Raw genomic sequence first — 10,882 nt, forward strand, 5'->3', positions numbered from 1 at the left:
TTGGGTGAGCTCACAATGAATGTATTAGGGAAATCTCGAAAGAATTTGAAGAATTATAGGATGGTAATTGCTATAGAACACCTATGTGATGTGAAACAGAAGCTGGGTTTTCCACCTTCAGTTATTTGTCCCAGTCCCAAGTTTAGTGTCACTAATTCTAACACATTGGAAAGCCATGGTAAAGAAGAGTCCAGGCTTCAGGTAATTTGCAAGCCAATGCAGGAAAATTCCACCTGAGACTTTGCTTTTGAAACTTGGAGCTAAGAAAAGCTTTGTCTCCCCTCAGAAGGTAGTAACTTTCCTCTTTTCTGATAGCTGGAGTTGTGTAAGTGCTCAGGTTTCCCTTTCTACCTTGGCTGCCAGGAAACTCAAAACCAGTTGAAGCTCAAATCACTGAGTTTACATTTAGGGTTGGCACTTCAGCATTCCTTGTTCCTTATTTTCAATGTCTATTTGACTAATTCTGTTGACTTTTTTGTCATAGACTACTTCAAGTCTTTTAAAAGGAAACTGGATGCAAACACCTCCGTACATGGGTAATCAAGTGCATAAATAAAAAGCTAGTATAGTTTCTATTCATTTATACACATTATCTCAAATCTTTTAAACTTTGTCCTTTAGGTATTATCCTCACAAATGAAGAAACAGAGTCCCTAATGGGACTTGCCATAGGCAGTCAAGCTGCTATTCGAGCCCCTTTCTGGCTGCTTCTAAAGCCCATGCTTTGTGTGCAGGTCCATGCAGCTGACTTGTTGAAGGCTCTTAACTTGGGGGTGAAGTGACTATATGAAGCAATTTTATTTTTTCCAATCTGTGCTTTCAACCATGCAACACCAAGCCCCTTTTCTCATCCTTTAATGACACCTTGGGCAGATGTCCTAACTTTCTGGACTCTCTTGGTAAAGCTAACCAGCCCCCATTACAATTTCCATAACATATCCTCTGGTCTTGGGGGCAGAGAGGGGAGAAACGAGACAGAAATGGTCCTTCCCCAGGTCTGATGCTGTGATCTGCCGCGGTGGGGGGGTCTTCACACAGGAGACTGTTCTGGTTTTTCTGAGGTGGTAATGTTCAACTTCTTGTCTCCTTCTCTGAGGCCTCCCTCAGAGAAGAGCAGCTATGCTGACTCCCAAGCCTGTGTCTAGGGTCTGTATCGCATCTCCTGTGCAGCCCTCTCAGCCTTGCGCGCCTCTGTATGGCACCTCGGGGATTGCTGAGGTCGCTTTCCACACTCTGGATGTTGTACGGTCAGAGATCAAGGTGAGAGTGATGTTCTCATTTTCTTTCCAAGCTCACTGCCCCTCAGTACCTTTTGAGCCTCTCACGGCCAGATATTTCTTTACCACAAGGGGGCACCAGACTCCAGGTTCACACACAACCATCTCAAAGAGCATGGACCACGCTAGCCCAAGAATTCTCTCACTAGCATTCTCAAGGCTCCAGGGTGGGCCTACGGATCTGTGCAGCACATCTCACCTGGCAGGGAACTGGATAGCAACCTTCAGTTTCTGCAGACCACCCCACCCTCCTTGAGCAATTCACTTTTGGGATTCTCCCCTCTCCTCTCCCTTTCCCAGACAGCCTCTCACCTGGAACATTTAACTCCTGTTACCCCTCCCCAGTCCTTTCCTTATATAGACTGGAAAAGGGTGGCCTGCTGGGGGTTGCAGAGAATAATCAGAGTCATGGTGGCCCAGTTCTGCCATCTCTCAGTAATCTCTGAGAGGATGTGTCTTCTGGCTGGTTGGAAACTTTCTTTAGAATGTGGAAGCACTTGATGGTTTTTGTTTCCAGCTTGTGGCTTTGGCAATTGTGGAATAACAGGAAAAATCCTGTTGCATACGTGCATGTGCACACACACATGCACACACACACAACTTCCCAGCCCTCTCCCATCCTTGCCTATTTAAGAGCTCTGGGGAAGCGGACTTGGCCCAGTGGTTAGGGCGTCCGTCTACCACATGGGAGGTCCGCGGTTCAAGCCCCGGGCCTCCTTGACCCGTGTGCAGCTGTCCCACGCTCAGTGCTGATGCGCGCAAGGAGTGCCCTGCCATGCAGGGGTGTCCCCCGCATAGGGGAGCTCCACGCACAAGGAGTGCGCCCTGTAAGGAGAGCCACCCAGCGCGAAAGAAAGTGCAGCCTGCCCAGGAATGGTGCCGCCTACACAGAGAGCTGACACAAGAAGATGACGCAACGAAAAGAAACACAGATTCCCGTGCCGCTGACAACAACAGAAGCGGACAAAGAAGAAGACGCAGCAAATAGACACAGAGAACAGACAACCGGGTGGGGGGAGGGAGGGGAGAGAAATAAATAAATAAATCTTTAAAAAAGGCGCTTTGGCTGTGCCCTCTGAATTTCCACTGGGAAAAGGGAGAAGGAAAAAGAGATGGACTGAAGGGACGGGTTTTTTTTAACTGCTTGGGGAGAGTTTTCGGAAGAGTTTATTGTAAAACTTGGGTTAGAGGTCTGTGGTGGGTGGAAGGCAGCTGGGGAGCTTTAGCCCTCCACCCCATCATCTCTATGAGGGGGGGATTCTTCGATGTGGAAAAGCGGTGTTCTCTCAGAATTACGTCAAGTGCTGTACAAATAGAGCTTCCAGATAGATCCCCTAATAACCTTCCCCCTTCCAGGCAGAGTATTCTGGGTCTCTAAGCTGCTGCTGTACAGAAATGTTGGCGCTTCTACCGAAAGTAAAGAGAAGAGGAAGAAAGGGGTTCTTTTGAGAAGTGGTGTTTGGGCCTATATGCACCCTCTTCATACTCTGAGAAACCAGAGTTATTTTGAAACTATTTTTTGGTATTATTTGGAGAGTGGGATGGCTGAAGTTGAGATTATGGAGGACTTGTGGTTATTGGTAATGACGAGGCCTAGGGTAAAACCGTGGGAGTGACTGCCTGGGGTAGGACATGATCATTGGAGGGGAGGAAGGCCAGGAGCTGAGAGGCCAGCCAATTGGAAGGATGATCTGTGTGGATACTGAAGGCACTGAGGTTTCTTACCAGCGTAGTGTTGGGGAGAGTGACAATGAATCAGGCCCTAGAATCTTCCAGGTCTGATAGAGTAGTCTAGAGAGATCTTCCGCCATGTGGAAGGAGAGTGGTTTGGTTTGCTTATTTATTTATTTATTTATTTTAAAATATATATTTTTAAATGTACCCTCTTCCTTCCAGACGGTTCTCTCATCTGTCTGCTCATTGTTTGCTTGCCTTCTCCAGGAGGCACTGAGAACTGAACCTGGGACCTCCCATATGGGAGATGAGTACCCAAAAGCTTGAGCCACATCTGCTCCCCACGGACTGCGGCGTCTGCTGGCTTGTGGTGTCTGTTCATTGCGGTGGGTGCAGCATCTGCTCGTCTTCTTTCGGAGGGACTGGGACCCAAACCCAGGACCTCCCGTGTGGTAGGCAGGCACCCAACTGGTTAAGCCACATCTGCTTCCCATGGTTTGGTTTTAAGAGATTAGATCAAGATGACCCTTAGTATTGGTTGTAGGAGACATCTTCAATTCCATTTTCAAATTATTAGTATTGAGAGCTTGCTTACATGACTTTTGCTAAGGTACTTGGAAGAAGAGTAAGGCACACGCTCTGTCCTCAGTGGGATTAAAGACTACCAAAAGAAAGAAGAGCAATATACAAATGACTGTGTCAAGGAGACTATGGCTAATACCATTAAAGATAAATCTTAATGGATGGGATTGGGGAAACTCTCACAGAAAAGATGACTTTTGGGTCTTGGGTTGGACCTTGGCTTGGACGGGTATGGGAAGAGGGCATTCCAAGCCAAGAAATAGCACAAGCAAAGGAATGGTAGACTGCAGGAGAGGAGCTATAGCATGGTGTATGTGCAGAGGGGAGGTGAAGGATAAAATTGAAATCATGGATCTTCTTGCTAATATTAATGAGAAAAAGACTTCATTATTTGAAAAAGGAGTCCTGCAGAGTCATGGGATTTATAATTCCTTGGTGCCTAAAGGGAGAAAAACATTCAAGAGCTCTTCCTCCATTTAACAAAGAAATCTAGCAGATATATTTGTTACCTTACAGAAAACAGAATTGACAATTTAAGCATTTGTATTACCAGGGCAACACATTAAATAAGACTGCCAGTCAGAGTTGCAGACCTTTAGATGTGATGGGTTCCATTTTACAGGGCATAGCAACAAATTCTGATATCCAGGTATTTTAACAACACTTCCAAGGACAGTTTTATAGTAACAGAAAACAGAAGAATCCATAGCTTTTCACTTAAGACTCCACACTGGCCAGGAAAGTGGGATGGATATGTGAGTGAATGTTCCCAATTCTAATTTAATGACACTGAACTGACTTTGTACCACACAATAGTGTCTGCTTCTCTGTGCTGCAGGGAAAAGGGAGCATTTTTCTCTTTTTTAATCTTTCTGAGATTTTTTATCTGCATTTAAGGCCAGTAATTTCAAAGTTAAGCATTAAAATTACAGGAAGCCTTAATCTTAGAATATGGAAAAGAAAAAGGCTATAGAGAAATTTAAGAAATTAAATATGAATTATATCATATTAGATTGAACCATATGAAATTGCAGATATTTGACCATTTTTTGCCTCATCAAAATGAGGGTTCAACCTAATAACTATAGCTTCAGTCTCGAATGCCAGACGAGGAACATGAAGATAATTTGCTAAGTATTGGGGGATCACCAGTGGGGGAAATGCTATGATTGGAGCTGTGGTTTCACACAAAGTATCTTAGAGAAATGTGAAGTGGGGAGTGGAGGGGGAGAGCCTGTGGATCAAACCATAGCTTCATGGTTGCTGTGCTTGAAATAATACCCCTTGATCGGCATCAATGGCCTAAATCCTTTGAGAAACTAAATTAGCATTAACCTTTTAAATTGAAGACTGAGAGTTTCAATCTCTCCCCAAGTGATAGGGCACGATGAATGGACTCTCAAATGGGAAACTGTAAAAATGGGTGTAGATCCAAATCTTAGCAGACTGTTCCACCAACTCTATAAAATACACCCGCTCATCTACCTGCATCAAGGGGATGGAGGCATTTTCAAATCCATGGCTCTCCTTGCTTGTCATCCCATCCACACAGTTCCCAGTGGCTTGCGGAAACCCCTCACCGAAGTGAATCCTCTGGAAAAACACCGCTTTATACCTACAAGTAATACCGGGTGTGGCATTTACTGCTGGTTTTTGTTGTTGTTGTTTGTGTGTGACTTAACAGGAATTTGGTTTCAGAGGCTAGAAATCCAAAATCAAAGCGTCAGCCAGACCTCGTTTTCTCCCCAAAGTCTCTACTGTTCTGGTGCTGGCTTGCTGCAGTCCCCCCAGTTTCTTGGCTTGCCTCTCAGCCCCCATCATGTGGCGATCTCGCTCTTCCTTGTGTCTGTTCTTCCAGCTTCTCTGCTGCTTTTTTCTTTTTTAAGATTTCTTTTTATTTCTTTCTTTCCCCTTCGCCCCCACCACGTTGTCTGCTCTCTGTCCATTCGCTGTGTGTTCTTCTGTGTCTGCGTTCTTGTCAGTCTGCTGCTTGTTTTTTCTCTCTCTCTTTATTTGTATACCTCTTTGAGGATAAGGCAGGCTGATTAAGGAATAAACCCCCCACGGGCTTGTAAACGACTCACCTGGCTTGTTTCAGCAGGCCTGTGGTAGCTGTTTGGCATCTCTGAACAGGATAGGCTCAAGCGCAGGGATTACGCCAGCTCATTACTTCTCAATGAGGGCGTATCAGAATCACTGAGGGGCTTGTTCAATCACAGATTGCTGAGCCTTCCCCTTAGAGCTCCTGCTTCAGTACGTCTGGGTGGGTGGGGCCCGCTCTGCCTCTCTAATAAGTTCCCAAGTGAGGCTGGCACTTCCGGGCCTGGGACCACACTTTAAGAACCCCTGTTCTACTTTTTTGGGAAATGATATTAATATGCTGGGGAGAAAGGTGCTGGGAAGAAGGGGGCTCTGCTCCTGAAGAAAGAAAGAAACCTTTCTGTGTGAAAGGTTAAAGGGGGAAAAAACAAAGGACAGACTACTCAGGTAACTGAAGTCTTCCAGGTAGATCTGGGTGGGTGGGCCCTGAGAATGTGCATTTCTAAGTTCCCAGGTGGTGCTGACAGTGCTGGGCCAGGGACCACCCACACTTTGAGAACCACAGTCTGTGTGCCAATCACGTGGCAGCCCTCCAGGAAGAGGGCTGTATTTCCAAAGATATAGCCTGAGCTGTTCTCAGAGAAGCCAGTTCAAATACTCGGGTTCGGATGATGGCAGAATGCCAGTCGTCTCCCAAACCCAAGACCCCTTCTTAGTCAAATGGGTTGGAAAGACAGAGAAAGACCCCGTGAGCAGGGGAAGAAAGGAGAGGAGAGCAATTTCTTGCTTGAGGCCTATTGGTTCCTAAGTCACCAGCTCTCCAAGCTAAATATATATCCATGTGAGTATTTTAAGCAATAGAGAAAATAGGAAAATATCAAAGGTGATGGTCTAGACACAATGTTATTAAGATTCGTTTTTAAACCTACTGGTTATATTTGTTATATTAAAACCTTTAAAAAGAGAAAACCACAATCATTACTCTTTGACCTGGACATTCATGGAAACAGGAGAGCCTGGCTTTTATGAGAATCCACCTGCCTCCTAGAATATCATTTACTTCATAAAAATACCATCCTTGCTTTCTTTGCTATTCTTGGGAAAGGCGTGCCAATTTAAAAATCCCTTCCTCTTATCAAATGATAAAAATTATCTTATCAAATTTCTACTTAATATGTAAGTGTAAAATAATGTCTTCTTAATTATATCAAGGATGAGCCTGATGGTCTCAAGAACTGGTTTTTTATCAACACCAGAAGAGGAGATAGTTCTGGCAGAAAGTGTGGGCAAGAGTGAATGGAGATATGTAGGCACCTCTGGTTGATCACATCTTGAAATTACAGGGTACTTGGAAATATATTATTAAGTCTTCCTGAGAACTAGCAATATTCGAGTTGCCAGACTGTTTCTGTTTTGATGGTGAAGCAAAGCAAAACCATAAGTGTAGTCACAAGGAAAGAATCTGAGTCTTTTTCATTTGTAAAAATATCCACAGATGACATCACTCACAGAGGTGATTAAGGGATTAAGCAGTGAAGGAGGGAAGGAAGAGCACTGCTTTACAATCAGCAGCACGGCCCACAGATGCCACGCCTTCCTGCTCCAGGCCTAGTACCTGGGATTGTGCCCCAAACCCAGAACTATCATCAACTAAACCAGGCTTTCTGGGCTGCCTCCCATTTCCCATCACAACCTGTCTGTGGAGGATGGATTCAGGTGCAGAGAAATAACCGTGGCGATGTGAATGGTAGCCCACGTCTGTCTTTTCAGTCATCTGCTATATTGATTTTCTCAGCCATTATTCCTCTGAAACTTGTCTGCAGAAGAGGAACATCAGTCAGGTGCTCTTTTTGGCCCAGATAAGGTCAAATCTGCTTCTTCTGGTCATGGGTAGAGAGCATTTCAATCAGATTTTCCATTGGAAGAGTCAAGGTCAGTGTTACTGATAAATAACCTCTAACTAGGGTCGCCAGGTTTAGCAAATAACAATACAGGTAACCTAATTAAAATTGAATTTCAGATAAACAAGGAATAAATTTTCAGTCTAAGTATGTCCCATGCAATATTTGGAACATATGCTGAAAAAGTATTTCTTGTTTATCTGACACTCAAATTTAATTGGGCATCCTGTATTTTGTCTGGCAACACTACCTGTAACATCTGGGGAATGGAGCTCAAAAGAAGAGAGCCGGTGGTATGAATCATTGTGAATATTAATCAGCGCAGACCAATGCAGACGTTCTCCTGGGTGTCTAATCTCAATTCAAACATTTTCAGGTTTTCAACTAGTCTTTTTTTCTCTCCTTGCTTCTGTTTCTGTGGGATGGGAGAACAGAGAGGCTCTGCTGGCTTTCAACAGCTCCCAATAGAGCTGGCCTCCAGGGAGATTTGTGAAATGTCTGTGGGATCAGAAAGGACAGAAGAAATGGGGAAGCAATGGAGATAAAGGCTATGAGCTTGGTTGCTTCTCTATACAACTTTTAGTGTAGATATGGATTGCCCTTCCTTCAGAATTGAAGCTGTTTTCTAGAGTTGCCCTGCCTGATATGGTAGCCACTAGCAGCATGCGGCTGTTTAAATTAATTAAAACGAAATAAAAATTAAAGTACAGTCCTTGGTTGCACTAGCCATATTGTCAAATGCTCAGTACCTACATGTGGTTAATGACTGCTGTACTGGACAGTACAGGTTAGTGTAGATTATAGACTATTTCTACGATCACAAAAGTTCTTTTGGACAGTGCTGCTTTACAACAAACCGGGGATATATTTCTAGAGCCAAGTCCCCAGGCAGATATTCTAGGCTAGCCAGCTTTTGACATCCTGTGCCTTCCTCTCTCACACACAGAAATGCAGGTGGTCCCCACAGGCCACAGGGAAAGAATCCTCTGGGGCACTGCCTTTTGAGATCATGTCTGTATGGGCTGATCACGCAGAGCCCATGCAGAATCAGTGGTTAAATTCTCTGACCTGCTTTTCTCCGGAGAGAAACCAATCCTCGACATTGGTATAGGGCTTTGTAGAAGCATTTCCACGTCTCTATGGGATTTTATCCTCACAGTAACTGTGTGTAAGCAGGCCCATGAGAGAAATGAGAACTAGGAGTGAAACCGAAACGGGCATCTGAAGGAATTGCCTGATACTATAGTGCAGGTTCTCAAAGTGAGTCAGAATCTCCTGGAGGACTTGTTAAAACAGATTCCTGGGCTCCAGACCCAAAGTTTCTGTTTCAGTAGGTCTGCGGTGGGATCTGAGAATTTGTATTCCTCACAAATACCCAGGTTGAAAATGCTGATTTGGGGACCACGCTTTGAAAACCACTGCTACAGTGACATGGCCCTGCCCTAACCCAACAGTATAATGAATTCAGGCTTTTTACACATGAACTGAACATCAGAAAAAGAACCTAACTTGCCCAATGTCACAGAGCTAGTGAGAGGTGGAACCAGGATATGAAGTCAAGCTTGCCAATTTCAATTTCGATACTTCGCAATACCCAGGGATTTGTAAAAGTGTTCTGAGGTGCATGTCTTAAAAATGATACTAGAATCTGTTTTTTTGTGGTTTTTTAAAAAGATTTACTTATTTCTTCCCTTCCCCTCCCCCCATTGTTTGCGCTTGCTGTCTGCTCTCTGTGTGCTCTCTGAGTCTGCTTGTCTTCTTTTTTAGGAGGCACGGGAACCAAACCCAGTACCTCCCATGTGAGAGGTTGCTTGAGCCACTTCTGCTCCCTGCTTGTTGTGTCTCTTGTTGTGTCTCCTTGTTGCATCTTCTTGTTGTGTCAACCTACTGTCTTGCTCGTCTTTTTTAGGAGGCATCAGAAACTGAACCTGGAACCTCCCATGTGGTAGGTGGGCACCCAACTGCTTGAGTCACATCCACTTCCCTGGAATCTGTTTCAATTTCAATGGCAAAAGCTTCCAACTATCAACTAGGTGCATGTGGCAGTTAGTGAGGCGATCAGCAGGGCCAGTTCAGGCATAAGCTACTGTTGAATTTATCACTCAGCCAACTACCTCACCTACTGTGGTGGAATTTTTTCTTTTTCGAAATTGAAACCATTTTATAGTTTTCTGTTATTTTCTCTTATTATTTAATTTACTCTCACAATGGATTGTTGGTTAAAGAGAGGAAGCATCAGGAACACTGATTTAAAATAGAATGAGCTAATGAGGTATATAAAAATGATAATTTTGAATTTTCATCTCAGACCTTTAAGGTGCATTTATATGATCATTTCCTAGTACATCAAGGTAACTCTTGTTCTTCAAAGCAAAAGTAAAAAGAATTTTTTTATCCAGTTTGGCTTTTCCTTTATTGGGAATAAAATTATCCAAACCCACAGTGTGTTATTTCTGGAGAAGTACTTGCAAATAGCAGCCAGAAAGTGCTCATGTCTCCTCTTTTAGAAACAAAACATGAAAATTATAATAATAAAGTAATTGATTTTTTTTTAAGTGCAAAATTCAAGAATTCCAAATATCAGGTCATGGAAGCAGTGTGGAGGGCTGTAACACATAGTTAAATTTCAATCTACATATTAATACACATTTGGTTCCCAAACACAATATTAATATGTCATTTCGAATTTGTAGATAAACCATGCTCTTTCTTGCATACTTAATTTAAAATAAATTAGGCAGCATGCATCACTTGTTAAATGGGGAAAAGTCAAACTTTGTCCTTATGTAGTATGAATATTATTAAAGAATGTATTAAAATGAACATTTAAAATACAATATTTAATAATATACCAATCTAAATTCATTTTTAACTTAAAATTGCTTCTTCTCACACTCCATACCAAAATAACAAGGGAATTTAGCAGTTCTGTGGGGGCATATGAGATGACAGATTTCTCTGAAAGCAGCTTGTAAGGACAAAGACCGGAAGAGAGTGGTGGTGACTGCTGTGGAAAGGAAAGGGTAGGGCAGCATGGGTCCAAGTGTGTGTTTTCTCTCTGTCAGGGCTTTTGCGCTCCACCACTGCTGTTGCACGTAATAGAAATCTAGTTGAAGCCAGTTTCATCAAGAAGGATTTACTGGCTCAGGAAACTGGCAAGTCCAGATATAGAGCTTGTCTGGGAGACCCTAAGAGTCAAATGCCATCATCAGTGTTCTCTGTCACTCCCCCTTTCCCTCTCAGCTCTGCTTCTTTCTGTGTGTTGGTCTTTTTATTTCCTAGGTATCCTTCTATGTGGTGAAGGGAGATTGCAAAACTCACGCCATCCCAGCTTAGTTGACCCCACAGAAAAGAGGACTTCTTTCTTCCACTATCCGTAGATGAATGGACAGATGGATGATAGGAGGG

The sequence above is a fragment of the Dasypus novemcinctus genome, chromosome X, assembly GCF_030445035.2.
Source record: "Dasypus novemcinctus isolate mDasNov1 chromosome X, mDasNov1.1.hap2, whole genome shotgun sequence".
NCBI lineage: Eukaryota > Metazoa > Chordata > Mammalia > Cingulata > Dasypodidae > Dasypus > Dasypus novemcinctus.